Here is a 19210-nt window from a genome sequence, read left to right as displayed (position 1 = left end):
CTTTTTCCTTTTAGTAGATGAGCAACTATAAATCATAAAAACACAATCTGAAATATTGAAAACAAAAACAACAACAATAACTTGTCTTGCCATTTTATGGTTAAATTAGTTTTTCTCATTCAGCTTCCAATCATTTCAGCCAAGTATATTTCTACCTCAGCTCCTGAAATAACATGTTTTGCTCCTGGAAAAGTTAAAAAAAAAAAATCCATAAAAGATGAAATGAAATAAAGTTTTGTATTTGCTCCTCCTTCCTTAACGGCATAAATTTTATTTCCTGACTGAATTTCATCTCATATCCTTAAAGGCACCACTGTGCCAGTTTTCAAAATAGGCATTTCTTTATTCATTCGTTTTCCATGTGTTTATTGCTTCATATTTTCTGGGCTAATGTTCACAAGAGCTATTAAATTTCGCATGTAAAAAAATCTTCCTTGACTGTTTTCTTAACAAAATTCAGTTTGCACATCGTTGTTTCTTTTATATGTTTTGATTGTTCCCATCTCAAATAGATTGCATGATATAGGAAGTAGAATGAACTGCACACATCCATTCCAATTCTGTAGAAAATATTTTAAGGAATTTGTCTATTTTTATCATTTAGTGTTAGGTTTCTGAACGATAAAAGCCAAACATTGTACCAAAATTTCACTGAATCATAAGGTTGAAAAGGTTTTTAGAAATCTAGTCCAACCTTCTGCAGGGCAAGAATCCTCAGACAATGGCTCTCCAATTTTTGTTTTGAAAAACCACAACTTCAGGAAGCAGACTATTTCTGGTCAGATATTGCTTTTTATTTCAAATTTGAATTTCTCACTAAAGATTTCATCCATCATCTTGTCCTATCCCCAGCCAGTACAGATAATAAATCTATACTGTTTTGTCCTGTGACATCCCTTCATATTGGAACACTGCAGCCACGTCTCCATTTAATCTTCTCTTCTTCTGACCAAACATACATAGTTCCTTTAGCTGATTTTCATAGGATTTGGCCTCCAAATTTTTTCTATCGTTACCTTTGTAGCATTCTTTTCTGCATTCTTTCCAATATTATCCTTGCATTGCGGCCAATAGAACTAGAGACTGTATTCCAGTTGAAGTGTGACTAGTGTACATACAGCAGACTAAGAAGGAGCACTGCTGACTCCTTCTTTTAATCTGTGGTTTACCAGAACTTTACGAGTACCACTGCACTTGTACTGGAGATCTGTCAGTGCATCAGACATATCTAAGTGTAGTACCCTACATTTATCACCGTTGAACTGCATTTTGTTGGAAAGGGCCATTGGCTTTTTCCAACAAACTCTATCAAAACCTAACTTTCCAACAAAGTTTCTCGAAGATCCTATCAAATCTTGTGCCCGGATTCTTAGGTGATAGCATTCCCTGCACCCCAGCTTTATGTCATCTACAAATTTGATGAGATCCATTTTATCCCTTCATCTTCTAAGTCATTAAATAAAAATGTTGATGTGCAATAGATCTGGTATATAACTCTGAGATTCCTCACTGCATAGCTCTCTCCATGTAGTCATAGATCCATGAAGACTCACATGTGGTATACAGCTTGTCAACCAACTGCAAAACCGATGTGGTAATGGGACTACATGGTTCCATTTATTAAGAAGGAGGCTATGGTCATCTTTATCAAATGCCTTACTGAAGTCCAGGTGCATTCATTGACATTTCCCTCATCCCCCCTCCCTCCCTTCCAAAAAAAAGCAATAAGATTTGTTTGGCACAGACTCTTTTTAAGAAAACCATGCTGGTTTCTAGTAAATATGCTTCCTCAAACCTCAGTTCAAATGTTAAATCTCCAGAGAGTCCATTCATAACCCTAAGCAATCAAGTTACATTCTTTTTGATTGACAGCTAATGATCTCAGAAATTGGACAGCTCTTTGACTTTGGATATGGTGGCTCTTCCCAGAAGGATCAAGATTCAGCCCTAGTGGAGGCTTGCTTGCTTGCTTGCTTGATTTATTTATTAATTAAAGATTTTAAACTGCCCAACAGTGAAAACTATCTATGCAGTTTACAGTAACTGTAAAAAGTACAATTCAAGTTAAGGAAATATACCATAAAAGCAGGAATAAGTGTTCTTGCTGAATAACAAAGGTGTGACAAAGATGAGAGATATTCTCATAGGTCTATTGAGCTGAAGTTGAAACTATATTTCAAGATCAGTATAGATAGAGAAATTGTGATAAAGAACATTACAGGTGCTTCAGGATGTCAGACAATGAATCCTGAACTAGCTGTTAATTCAGAATATTTATTTAATTAATTCAAGTACTTTTATTTGCTGAGGCATCTATGCTGCTCTTGTTCAGCAGAACTTTAGTTGCTTTCTGATTTCTGTCTTCTTGCATTGAGGGAAAACACAGTGATGTTGAGTTTTGAATTTTCCCTCTGGTAATGAACTTGGAACAGAGGAAAGAAGCAAATGAACAGCAGCTAGGTTTTAAATCTTAGCAGCCTTGACAGGTCCATATACACAAAGATAGTTCTCAAAGAGAAATAAACATTTTAGGAGCATCAGAAGGTGGCGTATAAAAGCAGAGAAATTTTATACATTTCTTTTTTTTTCCTTTGGGCACTACTGGTTTTCATCAGCTTACTTTCCCACTGATCACTTCAAGAATCTGCTATTGCATAATGGTTCAGGTGTTGGACTAAGACTAAGGAAAGTCAGATTCAAATCCACCTGTGGGTAGTCTTTGACTTATACTCATTTGTTTAAAGACCATTCAAAGTTACAATGGCATTGAACAAAGTAACTTAGGACCATTTGTCACACTTATGACTGTTGCCGCATCCCCATGCTCATGTGATCAAAATTCAGGCACTTGGCAATTGACATTTATTTTTGATAGTTGCAGTGCCCCGGGATCATGCGATCATCCTTCTGACAAAGTCAATGCGGAAGCCAAATTCACTTAACAACGGTGTTTCTAATTTACCAACTGCAGTGATTCACTTAACAACCGTGGCAAGAAAGGCCATAACGTGGGTCAAAATTTACTTAACAACTGTCTTGCTTAGCAACAGAAATGTTGGGCTCAATAGTGGTCATAAATCGAAGATTACCTGTATAACCATGGAAGCTGACAGGGGAGCTTGGCTAGTTCAGCCCCCTGATCATCTTTGTTGCTCTTCTCTGTACTCTTTCTAGAGTCTCAACATCTTTTTTACAATCTTTTCATAATTAGTCTGAATATATGAAGATTTAATTCCATCGGATAGGTTTCCCAAATAACTATGTCCATTAAATTTAATGTCCTCTTTAAAGTTTTATCTGGAATAAAATTAATTTTGTGCCTTCTCAATATCCTGCTCAAGCAAAGCCTACATTCTAAATTGTTAAGAGGGAGGGATTTCCACGTCATAATTGAACATTAGTAATTCCAGTCATCCCCTGTACAGATGGTGACAGGCACATTCTCATTCACGATAATACTCTGAGTTGCGGGATGAATTATTTATTGTATCCCATAAGCAAATATACGATATATACACTTTTTGCTTTAATCTACTACTTAGTTGGATTACTAATGTCTATCTTGTTATATCTTTCAATGGAAAGATTATCCCCATGATAAAATTGATAAGATTTTAGTCTGGGGAATAAATAATATTAGAGAATGCTTCATTTTAATATTTAACCAGGGCAATGTAACTTTATTCTTGAGGAGTACTCAGGACAAATATAATGGGGTGAACAGCTTGCAAACCTATATGCAATACATTTGGGAAATTGCTGGATGAAATCTTCAACCCACAACTGTCCAGTTCCCTCTCAGATCACTAGGGAGAGCCTGTTCAATATACTGTCATCCTTTCACTTTTATTCTAGAGAATATCTCTCCCTTTGCTGGAAGTAAGTGAAAAATGCCATGTGCCTCTAATTTTTAGTGTCTATATAGTTTACCAGGGCAATTACGCTGTATAAAAGGAAAAATTCTCTGCCAGAATGAGAATGCGGACTCTAGAAGAGGTTGCAAAGCTTTAATTATGCAGATTAAAGCTAATAAACTAAATGAAAGTTGAAGACAAGGGAGAACGGAGGAAATGCAGACTCTAAGTCAATATCTTCTTTTCAAGCAGTCCTGTATACCAATTTTCCAACTTCTTTTTCACATCCCCAAACCCCCACCCACCCACCATGCTCATTATGATTGTGACAAGTAGAATGGTATCATTATTAACTTCTGAAAGGGAAGGGAATAAGGAAAGGGAAGGCACCAGCATAAAAACATAAAATACATTTATTTGGGGGATTAATAAATAGGATATGATTTCAACAAGTAACTTCCACTTTCCGCTGCATCTTCTGGTGCTTGCCAGAACATTCTCCATAGTCTTAAGATTTATTTGAGAGAGATATTGAGGTAAAAAGGGAGGTGTTTTTTTTAAAATTGAGGTCGTCACTAAAGTTGCATCACCTTCATTAATTTCCTGTAAGAAATTCTGCCTTACTATCTTGGTGTTCTCATAATGCATATATATTCAGACCGTCTCTAGAACTGGATCCCACTTCAGTGATAAAGCACCTAGTGTGCAGATAGAAGGTCACACATTCAGCTCCTGGCAACTATAGATAAAAGTGACAGATGATGTGAAATGCTGCAGAGTTGATTATGCTGCTGCTAAGCTAGATATACAATTGTGGCTTGATTGGAAAGAGTGAAATAGTTATTATTTTGTAGTTCCTTTATATATTTTCAGTATTGACTAGTCACAATTACTTAACCATTGGTATCAGAATATGGGTTGAACCTCAAATCAATGTGTCTTGCCATAGTTCAAGCAGTAACTCCTTAGAGGGAACAAAAACATCAATTTGATTGCATGCAGTGTACAATATTTGGCCTCTAAATTTAAGCTAGCGGGGCTTCTGCTTCATCTTTGAATGTTTGTTGTGTTATAACTTTTAAGTAGTTGCACTAACTTAAAACCACCTCAATAAGTATATTAGTATTTTGTTTTTAAAACGTGAAAGCTAAAATGCAGATGAGCTGTTGATGTCATCTAATCACTAGAAAATTGCTGCAGAGAAAAAAAAAATAGAAGCCGGATATTGGCATCAAAATGTCCACCTGAGCCTTCTTTGCATGCTTGGCTGACACTGGATCTCCATTTTCTTTTATGGCAATAAAGGTGCAGGTGCTCCACAGGCAACTGTGAATTCTCAGAAGAAATCAGCAATCGTAGCATTTAAATTAAGAAATAGTTTCCTGCAAGAGTGCTTGTCTTTTGTTCAGCTGAGAAGATGTGCCTATTTTCTGGACTTTTGAATTCAACTGTGTCTTTCTGTGTTTGTATCAGTCAAATTTGTTCCAGGCATATCATATGTGTATTTCATTAAAAAAATGATTTATACAGCAACCCTCTTGTTGTCACAATTCTGGGTAGCTAGCATCAAATAAAAATTTGTTATGGCATATCTGAGAGCAATCAACCATAACACTGTCACATGGCCATGATTTTCTACATTTTATGCCAGTTTCTGGTATTTTGACCTGGTTTCTGGCAAAAAAAAATGCCTATTGGATAAATGGATTTGCTTAATGATTGCTGCAGTTACTTAAGGACTGCTGCATTCACTTATTGATCCCTTAATTTCCCCTTTGAAAAAAGTCATAAAATCGGGCGCAGTCACATGGTTACCTGCTTAATTACTACAATGATTTAATGACCATAAATCCAGGCTCAATTTACAGTGATCAGTCAAGGACTACCTATACAAAGCGATTTGCTCAGGAACCGTAGTTTGTGACTTGGGCCTAGAAATGGCCCATATCTCAGTGGAACATAAGAAGAATATGTGGCTTTTTTTTTGTTTTTTTGTTTGATTGTTCTTTTTCTATGCAAATCTTTTAATATCTTGGGTTGCCTAAGCTTATTTTGAGGGACTTTTGTTTTCATTCTGTAATCAAAGCAATCAACATTAAGGTCATTTCCTAGTTATTAAATGGTACCGGAATAAGTTTGGAACTATAAAAGTCCTTGCTACAAAACTCCCTTGTTTCAGGGAAATACATACGCAAAGGCTTAGGAGAGAGAATTGTATCTTTTGCTGTTCTTTTCAAAACTACTAAAGGATATGATCTGGAGGTAAGGACGTTTATATGCAATTGTTTTGTTAAGTTCCATTAGTTTATTATTTTAGGGAGGTCTTAATTAAGAAATATGATTTCAGAATTAATAATTACAGAGAATAAAATCATACGTCAAAAGACGGCAAACTGGAAGTAAGCATGCTTGATTTTCCTTAGACTGAAAGAATTGCTGAGGGAGGGAGGGAGGGAGATGCAATTAATCAGTTGCATGATAAGGCGTTTGTTTACTCTAGATGCATTCATTCATTGATATTTGGAATGTTATTTATTTTGAACCTACTATTCATTTCCTTTGCTACAAACACTGATTTTCCTGTCAAAATATTACATTTTAGAAACTGATAATAAGTCACAGTTTGTTTTGATTTCACAGGTAGGTTTCATTATGTACCTTACAATATTGGAACCTTTTCAGGAATCATTTTACTGAAAGCAAATAATTATATAGTGGTCTCCCAAAAAAGGATAAACAACAAATCATCGGCCTTTGTTGTTTGCCACCATTAAGAGTCTCATGAAAACTGCTTTTCCTCATTTCTGTCCCCTCTAGTGCAGTTCTTGGTCTTAGAAGATACAACAAGGCCAGGTGTGGCGCTTCATTAGAAACCTTTTAGAAGAGATATTTAAGCTATTTCAAAATTTCAACCCTGTCAAATCCATTATTTATGTGTATATGTGGGTGGATAAGAGTGTGTGAAAGAGAGAGACAAAGGCAATCAAACCTTGTCAAATTGAAGCTTCTCTCGTGTGCATAAAAATCTTTTTTTTTATCAGTAAGGAAAAGAAAATTATAAAATTCCTGTTAGGGAATCACAAATCCTTCAATGCATTTATTTAATAATTGTTATTTTTTTTTAAAAAATGTATTTTAGTCCAAAATATGTTGGACCTTCTTGGCATAATTTCCAAAGATAACTTCTGAGGGAAATCTAATATTTCCTAGCAAAATATTTGTAAACAGACCAAATAAACCTTACTAGTTCTTTGTAAAAAAAGAGCAAATTATCTAGCACCTAGGATACTGGAATTATCTCACTTTCAAATATCCCAACAGATTTGTCCAAATAATAGGGGCTATAATTACCATGAACTATTAATATAATTAGAACCCTCTAGTTAGAAGATGTAGAAACTTTCTGAGACTTTCATTGGAAGATGCCTAGGAATAAAGTTAATAAATACTTTCTGCTAGTCCTGTATTTCTTGTTCATGATGTCAATTTATGTGGAGACGGGTGAAAAATTTAATTGCAAAACTGAGAATAGACCTAGGTTCCCTGAATATTTAAGCTGTGTTATAACCAAGCAGAGGCAATATTTCTGTTCTGTTACTATAGGAATTATCCAATCTCTTGAGATTACCCAAGAGATACAAATATAACTCTTTGGAACAAAACATGCTTGGGAGCATTTTTACTTGTAACTATGGTTTGTAATGCAGATATCACTGGATGGGATATATGTGCTATATACAGCTCTAAATAATTCCCAGAATTAATGCCATGTTAATCAGATGCACACCAAGTATTTTACTGGCTCTTGTGCAAATGACCAAGAGCATTCATTAAGTTCAAAGTACAGAAGAGTTTATTGCTGCTACCTATACACAAGAATTTAGTGAACTAATGGTCAGTGTTAAAGTGGCTCTAAGAAAGGGTCAGTGGTACTCACAAGGGGCTGGACTTGCATCTCTTGTCTATGGAGATTCTCAGTCATCCAGGTCATGGTTGTCCTAAAGATGCTTTTTCAAGAGGCAACTGGACTTTTTGGTTTTTCTTTGAAGACGTTTCGCTTCTATCCAAGAGGTGAAGAAGCTTCTTGGATGAGAAGCGAAATGTCTTCAAAGAAAAACCAGAAAGTCCAGTTGCCTCTTGAAAAAGCACCTTTGGGACACTTGCATCTCTTATGGCAACGGATTGACTCTAAACTCATGATACGTTTTACTCCACCTTCCAGTTCAGACTGTTTACAAGCTCTGTGTTAAGAAGCATTTTATTAATTGCTCTCTATCAGTTTTCTAAATACATTCTTACAGCTGTTCAGAATTGTTTATATATACACACACACAAACAAATATGCTATTTACATATATATATAAAATAGAAAAAATATTACAAAACTCATCAACTCTCTTTTTATTTATGTGCTTCTGAACAATGGCATTCCTGTGTTTCTTATTCCTATATATTCTTATATATTTCATTCACACACACACACACACATTCATACATACATAACACCGGTATGAATGAAAGGGAAGATGTGATGTGATGCAAGTTGAACTCAGTATGTATATTTCACATGCTATGCAACGTGTTATGCTAATGATTCTCTTTTGTTTCAAAAAAACCATTCTGTTACATAAGGCCTTAAAAAGAAACACAGAAATGTCATTGTTCAAATAAAAAGAGAGTTGATAATACTTGTAATATTTTTTTCTTTGTCTATTTCCATATTTTACTGACATACTGCGATACAAACTGATATATACAAAATATATCTTTGCATTTATTGTGTGGGTTAGTAGCAGTGGTGGGTTTCAAATTCTTTTACTACCGGTTCTGTGGGCGTGGCTTGGTGAGCGTGGCAGGGGAAGGATACTGTAAAATCTCCATTCCCACCCCACTCCAGGGGAAGAATACTGCAAAATCTCCATTTCCTCCCAATCAGCTGGGACTCGGGAGGCAGAGAATAGATGGCGGCAGGGCCAGTCAGAGTTGGTATTTACCGGTTCTCTGAACTACTCAAAATTCCTGCTACTGGTTCTCCAGAACTGGACAGAACCTGCTGAAACCCACCTCTGGTTACTACTTTAATGACAAAGAAAAGGATCTAAAGCAGATACAAACTCAAGAAAGAGATATGATGGTCCTACAGTATTTATTGGGATATTTGTTTGGCGCTCTCTGGTGCTGGACATTGTGATCTGCCTGTGACTAGCTGCTATCTTCATTCAAGAAACCAATCTATCTGATTTCTCCAAATCATGAAATATATTACAAGTTTTAAAAAAAATATATGTAGCATAGTCACTAGAAGTAAAATAAAATTATGCAGAAGCAGCAAGTATATACATGTATGCATTATTCGTAGCACTGTCTTTGAATCATCTTGGTGCAGAAATTGTTCCAGGGATCTTCAGTATTTGCGTAGACATTTTATTTTTATTTGTTTTTTTTTGCAACCTCAGCTACAGAAACCAGCTCGTTGCTTTTTTTCTCGGCCTGTTCAAAAGCTCCCAAATTCTTCCAACATATTATAACTGAAAAATACTGAATCAAACTACAATTTCACTGGATAGTTTTGAAACCATCCCAAAATAACTCACAGATCAGGCCAGAGTGAATACTTCTCAGCCAAAATAACTGTGGAAAACCTCATCCCAAAGGAATTAAGTTTCAGTTGCTCTTCACAGAAAGCTGCTAGCACTGGAGAGAGATACTAGTGGTCCAGCAGAAGACAAAGCTCACCCAGTTTTCCTACTTGTAGCTCATTTTAACTATGATTCACCAACCATCCCACCCAAGATATTTTCACATTTGGTTTCAGAGACGTCTGGCTTGACCACAATTAAATAAACCTGTGCCTGATTTTGTTTTGATATCTACACTGAGCTAAGGGTAGTTTGGGAAAAAGGCTAGAAAAGGTGGCAAGGAGCAAGCCATCATTTGCCTTCTGGTACTTGTATCTGGCCACACTACACTCATGACCATTTATGATCAAGCATTCAATATCTCAGCGACAGGGCCCACCCAGTACCTGTGATTAAAGAGGTGTTATTTCATTACAGGGCTGTTAGGCAATGGCTAGGTAATGAATTAGGAGAAGAGAAACGAATCTTGACTATCAGAGTCTACCAGAATGAACCTATCGACTCCAAGAACCGAACTTTTTCATTGGGCTGCTATAAGGAACTCATTCTGCTGTTGGTGCAGGGGGTTTTTTGTTGGAAAAAAATTGCAAGATAAAGCGCCAACTCCTTTTCCTGGTATTATTTCCTTTGGAGACTCAATCCACCTCAATCTGAGAAAATGTTGTTTTATGTTGCTCATGGGAACTTGATCCCTTGCCAAAGATGGCCTTCGCCAGGGCCGCCGAGAGGATTATTGCGTGCTGGAACAAGACTAATATGGGCCCCCTCACCTACACATGGACACATCAATCAATAATGTCATAATTGTACATGTATTAATTACATTCAAACATACTTGCAAATATATTAAAAAGAGGACAGGTACTTCTGTAAAAGTTAATAAAAACAATAATACGCATTAGTATATAAACAATAATGAAACAATATACATAAGCAATGAGTTTAATACTAGATTGATTACAAGCTCATAACCGTTATTATAGTTGAGATGTAATGGCATTTATATTCTGCTAAACAAAGGTGTTTTCCTAGCCTTTTTCCTGGGTAAATTGCGAATCACATCATCAAAATCAATCGGTTTTGCAAAATTTTCCCCTTCATGGGCCCCCTTTGAGCTCCATGGGCCCCAGAATAATATATCGGCTGTACCCCCCTCTCCTCAGGCCTGGCCTTTACCATAGACAAGTGGGCATTTACTCTGAGCACCAAGCCAAGTGGCTGTATTGTTGTTGTTGGTTGCATGGTCAGCCTGATATTTGGACTGATATTAGCATTTTTGTTCTTGTATCGAGTCTTTTCCAAGGACCTGGGATAGGCAGATGTGGATGTTTGATGGTGTTAAAGCTATTGTTGCAGGATGTAAGCTGTTTCAAATAAAGCTGCCTTTCATAATTGACTGATGGTGATTTTGCCAATGCCAATGATGTTCAAGTGGTGCTCCAGATGTTTTGGGATTGCACCCAAAATACTTATTATTATTGGTATTATCTTTGCTTTCTTTGGCCACAGCCATTTTACTTCCAGATCTTTGTATTTTGTCATTTTCTCCACTCCTTTCTCTTCTAATCTGCTATCTCCAGATAACCCCATGTCCACTATCCAGACTTCTTTTCTTTCTTATCAACTGTTAAATTGTTAAAGCTGGAATGTGATGTGGTAGGTGTTGGTCTGTTGAACTCTAAATTTATCTTCTTCATTCTCTATTACTTTGTCTCGTTCACGGGTGTCAAACTTGATCGCATCACATGATATATTGTGATATATCGCAATGTTTTTTTTACCTTTGCGGATCCAGGGTGGGTGTGGCCTGTGTGTGATGCATCCAGTCCACGGGCCACCAGTTTGACAGGCCTGGTCTAGTATATGGTTGCAAGCAAATGGAATTTCTTGTAGATATTCTAAAGCCGTGATGGCAAACCTATGGCACATGTGCCAGAAGTGGCACGCAGAGCCATTTCTCTGGGCACACGAGCCATCACCCATTGCTCTTCCTGGTTCCAGCACGCTAGCCAGCTGATCTTTCAGTGCGCGGGAGCGCCGAAAACCGGAAGAGCAGCCGCCCAGCATGCATGCACATGCCGGAAAGATGATCTTCCAGTTTCCAGTGCGCGCATGGGCACCAGTTGGTCTTCGTGCACACATGCGCTCCAGAAACCAGAAGACCAGGTGGCCAGTGCTCATGTGCGTACTGGAAACCGGAAGATCATTTTCCTGGTGCGCGAATGTGCACCAGCCAGTTGTTCTTCTGGCTTCTCAGTGCCAAAAAGGTTCGCCAAAACTGTTCTAAAGCATCACTGTTGCTATTTTGTGATGCCATTGCTGGTAGGGACATTCTGTGCAATCTTCTTGCAGAAAACTAGGTGGTCCACTTCAGCTTCTTTGCAAATATGGCATTTGCTGTCTGTTGATGTTTTCTCAATTTCAACTTTGTATGTGTTTTTTCTTAAAAGCTTTGTCTTGTGCAGCCAGAGTTAGCCACTCTGTCTCTTTCTTCAATTTTCCTGCTTTTAGCCATTGCCAGAATTTTAGCAGTTATTATCTGCTTTGCCTTCTAATTATATTTTATGTATGGGTTTGTAATTCTTTGCCTTGCTCTGTCTCTTTTTCTGTACTTCATTTGGTCTTTCTTACAGGTCAGTTTGGTTTCTCCAGTATTCTGTAAGACTTCATGGTGCATTAACTGAACTCAATTCCTCCACCCTGCTGAAGGTGTTCCCTTCCATGCAGGGAGTGGAGAAACAGAGCTCACATCCTGAAGATCTGAGCTCCATTCCTGCACCCTGCTGGGCATACCATTCCATGCACCGAAGGCAGGCAGCTCTTTCAGCAAGCTCCTAGAGAAGAGAAGAGCTAAAATCCAAGCATAGAAGAGAGGAGCAGTGTGGAACGGAGTGTGGAGTGCCTCTTTGGGGGGTGGGACTGTGAGAGGTCCAGCATAGGCCATGTATGTCTCCCTCAGCAGCTGAAAATCTTAAGGAGCCCCCTAGGATGTATCTCCCTTCCCACAGAGGCACCCCACACTTTTCACCTGGGACTCCATCCATTGAATGAGCTGCGGGATCACTTAACAACCACAACTAGGAGAGCCAAGATTGCAGTTGTTGAACAAAAGAGGCAACCACATGATGTCTCCTTTAAAGAGTCCTTTGCTCAACGACTAAGATTCTGATTCCAATTATGGTTGTAGTAGAAGTGAGGAGTACCTGCACTGAGTGGCCTCTCCTCCATTGCTTGGATTCTACTAAAGGGGCAGGTTATAGAGTGGTAGTCTTGGCAACTGTTCCCTTAGTTCATTGGGATTCTTTTGAGCATGGGGGTCTTAAGATAGAGGACATGTAGATAGAGGACTTCGTGCTTGATCTTCTTTTTGAGTGATTAAATTGGCCAGGATTGGATTGAATTCAATGTTTTTTGTTGTTAGTTGCAAAGTCGTGTCCAACCCATCGCAACCCCATGGACAACGTTCCTCCAGGCCTTCCTGTCCTCTACCATCCTCTGGAGTCCATTGAAGCTCATGCCTATTGCTTCAGTGACTCCATCCAGCCACCTCATTCTCTGTCGTCCCCTTCTTCTTTTGCATTTTCAATGTTAAAGGTGGTAATTGGAATTTTCTTTAGAATAAGACATATTTCCATATCTGTAGGTATAGGCCAGTTCCGAATATTCAGTTCCTAGCTAAAGTAATCGAGAGGGCAGTTGCTTTGCAACTCTAGGTATATTTGTATCAAACTTACACTGATTCAGTTCAGTCAGCGCTTCAGTCAAGATCTGGAACAGTGGAACTCAAGACTGCTTTGGTCACAGTGGTGGATAACCTACCTCGGAAACGAAGTGACAGAGTTTAGCCACTGCTAGTTTTCCTTTAACACTCAACAGCTTTCAATTATGGCATTCTTTTAAGTAAGCAGCATGCTGGTACATTCCCTAGTTTTGATCATGGTTTGGATGTCGGAAGACAAAAGAGTTGCTTGTAAAGAGAAAAGTGGACCTGGGGAAAAAGAGTGAATTCTGTTTTGGACAGAACTGTTTTTTCTAAAAGAGCAAGTCTTGCAATCTGGAAGCCATTTACCTTACCCTGCCAATGCCAATTCACAGGTGGTAACCATGATGAAGAATTCGTGAAGTTACAGCTAACGGGCCAGCTGTATCCCTCTCTGAGTTGGCTGAATTTAGCAACAGTTATTCATATATTGGTTACCTCTAATGTTGCCTCCTGCAATGTGCTTTATGTGGAACAACCCTTGAAAAATATTTGGAAATGTAAACATGTGCAAAATGCTACAATATGTCTAGGTTGCTCACAGTTGCAGGTACAATGATCACATGATGGCTGGGCAGAAAGATCTCCTGGCACAATTTAAGGCAGTGCTGTCAACCTCGCAGCCCACGGGCCAGATGCATTACACACTGGCCACACCCACGCCCGGTTTAGCGAAGGGGGGGGAAGTCGCGATACGTCATGTGACACTGCTGTGACGGCGCGAGTTTGACATCCCTGATTTAAGGTGTTGATGTTCTGTCCAGCTTTTTAGGGGGGAAATAATCACTAAACTCAGCTAATTGGAGAAGAAGTGAAATAACAATAAGCACCCTTCTGATTTGCACTTGCTACTGGTCACTTACACCTTTGGTAGAATGGGTAGCAAAACGTTACAGATTTTACAAACTTTGCAGATGGTGTTGGTTGTTGTTAGCTTACGATAGAAAACATTGCTTTAACACCAGTACAATAGTTGACTTTTGAGCCTGCCTCACAGGAGGGCTGGGAAGAAATTGAGACAATTTCATGGGGACACAGTAGAATAAAATGTTTTGCTAGGGCATATTTGTATCATGGTTAGATGAAAGTGAGGAAAGTTCAAAGCTACTCACAGGTCATATGCTAGTCATAAGGAAAGATGTGAGAGATTAACAGTGTTAAGAAGATCCTGGCAAATTTGCTAAGCTTTGTGTAAATTAGGTAGTTGGAGAGAATAAATTCACTCCAAATGGAGGATGAAGATTTTTATCTGCCGGTAGACATTAACCAAAATTAGGTTATATGAGTTTGATGTAATGAATTTTTAAATTTAATCAAGATAAAGCTTTTCTGCAGTGATGCTGTTTCTTTTCAATTAAGAGTGAATTAACCTGGTTTATGTTCTTTTTTGTCTGCCAACAGGATTAGGCTAATATGAGATAAACCATTCTTAAATCGGACAGCCATTCATTCCAAAAGAAGCTTAACTGCTTTAGCTAAATAGCTGGAGGATGGGCAGATTCCTTTGGGATCTTTAAAAATGGATAGGAGATTTTTTTTTTTAAAAAAAAAAGTTCCTTATGAGATGTTAAAAATTTAAAATTAGTATGTAATGCATTTGCCCTCTAACCCATGATCTCTTTGAGCTAAATCAGAAATAATGCCAATAGAATTAGCTCATGCAGATTGCTGTCTGCATTTTGTCACATAACCGTTTTGAAACAGTTGTTGAAATAATTAAATGCACACTCATAAAATACAACTGAACCAAACTTTTCCAGCATTCTGATTTTTTAAAAAAAAAAAAATTGAGAAAACTCCCATTCAAGACAGTAATTTTTTTCACTAATTATTTATAGTTTATGGCCTTTCAAACACAAGTTTCCAAGGAAACCTGTAATGAAACGCTTAGTTTTTAAAATTAAACTTATTTAAAATGATATCGCATGTTTTAAAATGCAAAATGACTCTAGCATGCATGAAACAGACATTAAAACAGAGAAGCAGCAAGTATGATATTAATGAGATACTATAAATTCTGAAAAAAATAAAATGAAATCATTTTTGCTTGGAGCCAGAAAGAAAATCAAATTCATATTTCTAGTTGGCTTTGTCTCTGAAGATAACAGAATTCAGAACAGTCTTCATGTGAACCACAAATGTAAAACCTGTAGCCTCCAGATGTTGTGGAATTGCAATTCTGAGCACCCGCAAATTTTGTCCATGGATCAGGGGTGAAATGCTCCCAGTTCGGACCAGATCGCCTGATCCGGTAGCGATGGCGGCGAGTGGCTCGGAGAACCGGTAGCAAAAATCCTTAACACCCCCCCCCCCCATGCTCAGCTGAGCCACATAATCATCAGAGGCTTTTTTTTTTTTACTTTTAAAAGCATTTTTTTCTACAACCTCTTTGGCCGAAGAGGTTGTAGAAAAAATGCTTTTAAAAGTTAAAAAAAAAAAGTTCGCCACGCCCACCGTCACATTACCCCCCCCCACCAAGCCACGCCCACAGAACCGGTAGTAACAAATTTTACATTTCACCATTGCCATGGACATGTCCAAAGGTTTAGTGAATCAATTATGGAGGGAGTGAATTCTCCACTACAGCTACAGAAATCATGTACCTTAGTCCAGGCACCTTTTTGGTGCCTGAGACACTTACTCAGTGATTTTTCAGTGTTCAAAAGTGTTCAGTGTTCAGTGTTCAGAACTGCATTGGTCACAGAAGTGCAGCTGGTATATTGGGAGTTTCATTACTTTTTAACATTAATATGTCTTTTTAACTTTGATATAAAGGTAAAGGTTCCCCTCGCACATATGTGATAGTCGTTCCTGACTCTAGGAGGTCATCTCCTTTTCAAAGCCAAAGAGCCAGCACTGTCCGAAGATGTCTCCGTGGTCATGTGGCCAGCATGACTAAACGCCAAAGGCGCACGGAACGCTGTTACTTTCCCACCAAAGGTGGTCCCTATTTCTCCTCTTACATTTTTTACTTGCTTTCGAACTGCTAGGTTGGCAGAAGCTGGGACAAGTAACGGGAACTCACCCCATTTCGCGGCACTAGGGATTTGAACCGCTGAACTACTGACCTTTCGATCGACAAACTCAGCATCTTAGCCACTGAGCCACCGTGTCCCTTTCACTTTGATATGCCTCACCTCAAATAGCTGGGTTTTTTTCAGCCATCATACCTGGGGGAGGACAAGAGTCATCAAAATGCCTCTGGGGCTATGTGGATAACCAATCACTCCACTTGTCCCAAAGTACATAAACTGAAAGATTTATCTACTTTTGGATTTCTATTTGAATATGAACATCTCATTTACCAGTTTCAGTAGTACATTTCATTTTTTTTAGCTTTATCATATTAAAATCTTTTCAGTAATACTGATTGCCCTATCCCTTTTCTGCAGGGGTGTCGAACTGGATTTCTTCAAGGGATGGATCAGCATTGTAGTTCTCCTCTGTGGGCCGGCCAGTCGGGTGGGGGCAAGATGGGATGGATACCTCCTGCAGCAACCTGCCAGCCAAAATGGGGCACCCCGTTTTGGCCAGTAGGTTGCTGCAGGAGGCCATCCAGTCTGAAAATGGGGCGTGGGCAGTGGCAAAATCCAATTTTTTTTACTACCGGTTCTGTGGGTGTGGTCTGGCTTGGTGGGTGTGGCTTGGTGGGCGTGGCAGTGGAAGATTACTGTAAAATCTCCATTCCCACCTCATTCCAGGGGAAGGATATTGCAAAATCTCCATTCCCACCCCACTCTGGGGCCAGCCAGAGGTGGTATTTGCCGGTTCTCCAAGCTAATTTCCGCTACTGGTTCTCCAAACTGCTCAAAATTTCCGCTACTGGTTTTCCAGAACCTTTCAGAACTTGCTGGATTTCACCCCTGGGCGCAGGGGACCGCGCATGGTCCCTTGGTGCCCTGTGTGTGGCCTACTAAGTGCCCAGTTTTGGCTGCCAGAGGAGAAGGAAAATAATTTGTTTGTGCACAGGTGATCAAAGTGAGTGAAAAGAGTAATTTGATTCTAACTAAGCTGTGAACAGTTATATATCCTCGAAATAAATATACACACAGAGAGAGTGCCTACTGTAATTTGTTTCCAAATATGTCTTGGCATTTTTGCTTATTTAAAAATACAACATCTTTGGGAACATGAAAATACAGTCTTATGATAAAAGAAGAGAGGGTGACAGAACGTGCCAATTCAAACATGTTTCTGCCTCAAGAAAATAAAAACAAGCAAAGAATAAATCAGAATTTTATTTTATTTTATTTTTTTTTAAAAAGAAAATTCTCCAAAGTTTCCTTGCTATGATGCTATTCTGTATTTAGATATACAGGTTTATTCTTGCTTTTTTTACTTCCTAAATTGTTTTTTTTTCCCCCTGGGGCTTCCTGTTTATATAGCATCTAAATACATCTGGAGTGTAACTTGACATTGTGGGGTCTAAAAATACTGCCTAAAACAGCAACTTTGGTAGATCAGAGCATCCCGCTGCTCCTGGGTAGAACAGCAAAAATATCCTGAAGGGTTTATATTACATATCTGAAGTTGCAATCATGAAGCCAGGTTTTTACTGCTAAAGCTGTGCCTTTCCTCATATTGTATTATAGGAAAGTCATCTTTATTGTTGTAACATTTGCCACAATTTCTTTGTACCAATCATTTATCTTAACAGTGAATTGAATTCCATCATTTTATATGGTGCACAATTTTATTTATTTATTTATTTATTTATTTATTTGTTGGGACTTGTATGCCGCCCTATCTCCACAAGACTCAGGGCGGCTCACAACAATTAAAACAGGACAGATAAACCATTAAAAACAAAAGTCCAAGTTAAAATTAAGAAGTTCAATAAAACCCAGATTAAAACCCCCATCAGTCCAAGGCGGCCAGGTGAAATAGCCAAGTTTTCAGCCCATGGCGGAAAGAGCAAAGGTCAGGGACCACCCGGAGCTCCAGAGGGAGTTGATTCCAAAGAGCGGGTTCGCCCACAGAGAAAGCTCTCTCCCTGGGGGTCACCAGCCGACACTGTCTGGCCGATGGCACTCTGAGTAGGCCCTCCCTGTGGGAGCGCACCAGGCGATGGGAAGCTGTTGCTGGCTGCAGATGGTCCGCCAAATATCCCGGGCCTAGCCCATGTAGAGCTTTTGAACTTATAAAAGAGTTTTTAAGACAGAAAAACAATTATACTCCTTTTGGTTTTCTTCAGTGGAGCGAATTCACCACATTTAGTCATTCAGGGGTCCCCAAACCCCAGGCTGCAGACATTGTGCCAGTCCGTGGACCATTAGGAACCGATCCATGCAAGCAAGCAAAACTTTCTCTGTGCATGTGTGGGATTTTGGTAGCGCATGAAACCATAACCTCCGGTCTGTAGAAAAATTGTTTTCTACAGAACCGGTCTCTGGTGCCCAAAAGGTTGGGTACCACTGCTCTATCTAATTTACCATTACTCACCTGACATCTTCCAGATCCAACAGGATTACACTTCTAGAATTTCCTTACACCTTTGCCTGACGTTACAATTCTGGAGTATTATCAAGTCTTAGAATCTCTGACAGACTGGGGAAAGTTGTCCTAGTCCATTTTAGATGCGGTAAATAAAAATTATCAATACACTGATTTTATAACTTATTTCATCAAGCTAGAAATCATAATTTATAAATCACATAGATTGAGCCCATACATTCTCCTAAGCTAAAACTCAGCATGCTTTTTTTGTATATAAGAACATCAGGAAGTTTGAACAAGGACCTGGAAGACGACATTTTGGATGGCAATCGAGATTTCCAGTGTTGTTTATGAATTAGGCTGGGGTGGCGAGAAAGGAAGGTTTTATATCCACCTGTTTGCAACCATTGGGGTACAGTTTATAGATGAGACAAATATTTCATAATTAAACCACTTGAACCACTGAGACTACCACAAACCACATGAGAAATACTTTCACTTGGACCCTAGACAACAAAACC

General features: G+C 38.7%; 1 protein-coding gene across 1 annotated transcript in view; it reads left to right on the top strand.

Annotated features, from left to right (window-relative positions):
- The window catches only part of FRMD4B (FERM domain containing 4B), a 176207-nt gene that overhangs the window by 9494 nt on the left and 147503 nt on the right, over nt 1–19210 (top strand). The gene's annotated exons all lie outside the window — the stretch shown is intronic.

Source organism: Pituophis catenifer, unplaced genomic scaffold, assembly GCF_029215685.1.
Source record: "Pituophis catenifer annectens isolate HBS135680 unplaced genomic scaffold, rPitCat1.0.hap2 SCAF_2, whole genome shotgun sequence".
Classification (NCBI taxonomy): Eukaryota; Metazoa; Chordata; class Lepidosauria; order Squamata; family Colubridae; genus Pituophis; species Pituophis catenifer.
This window is presented reverse-complemented; position numbering and strand designations above follow the sequence as displayed.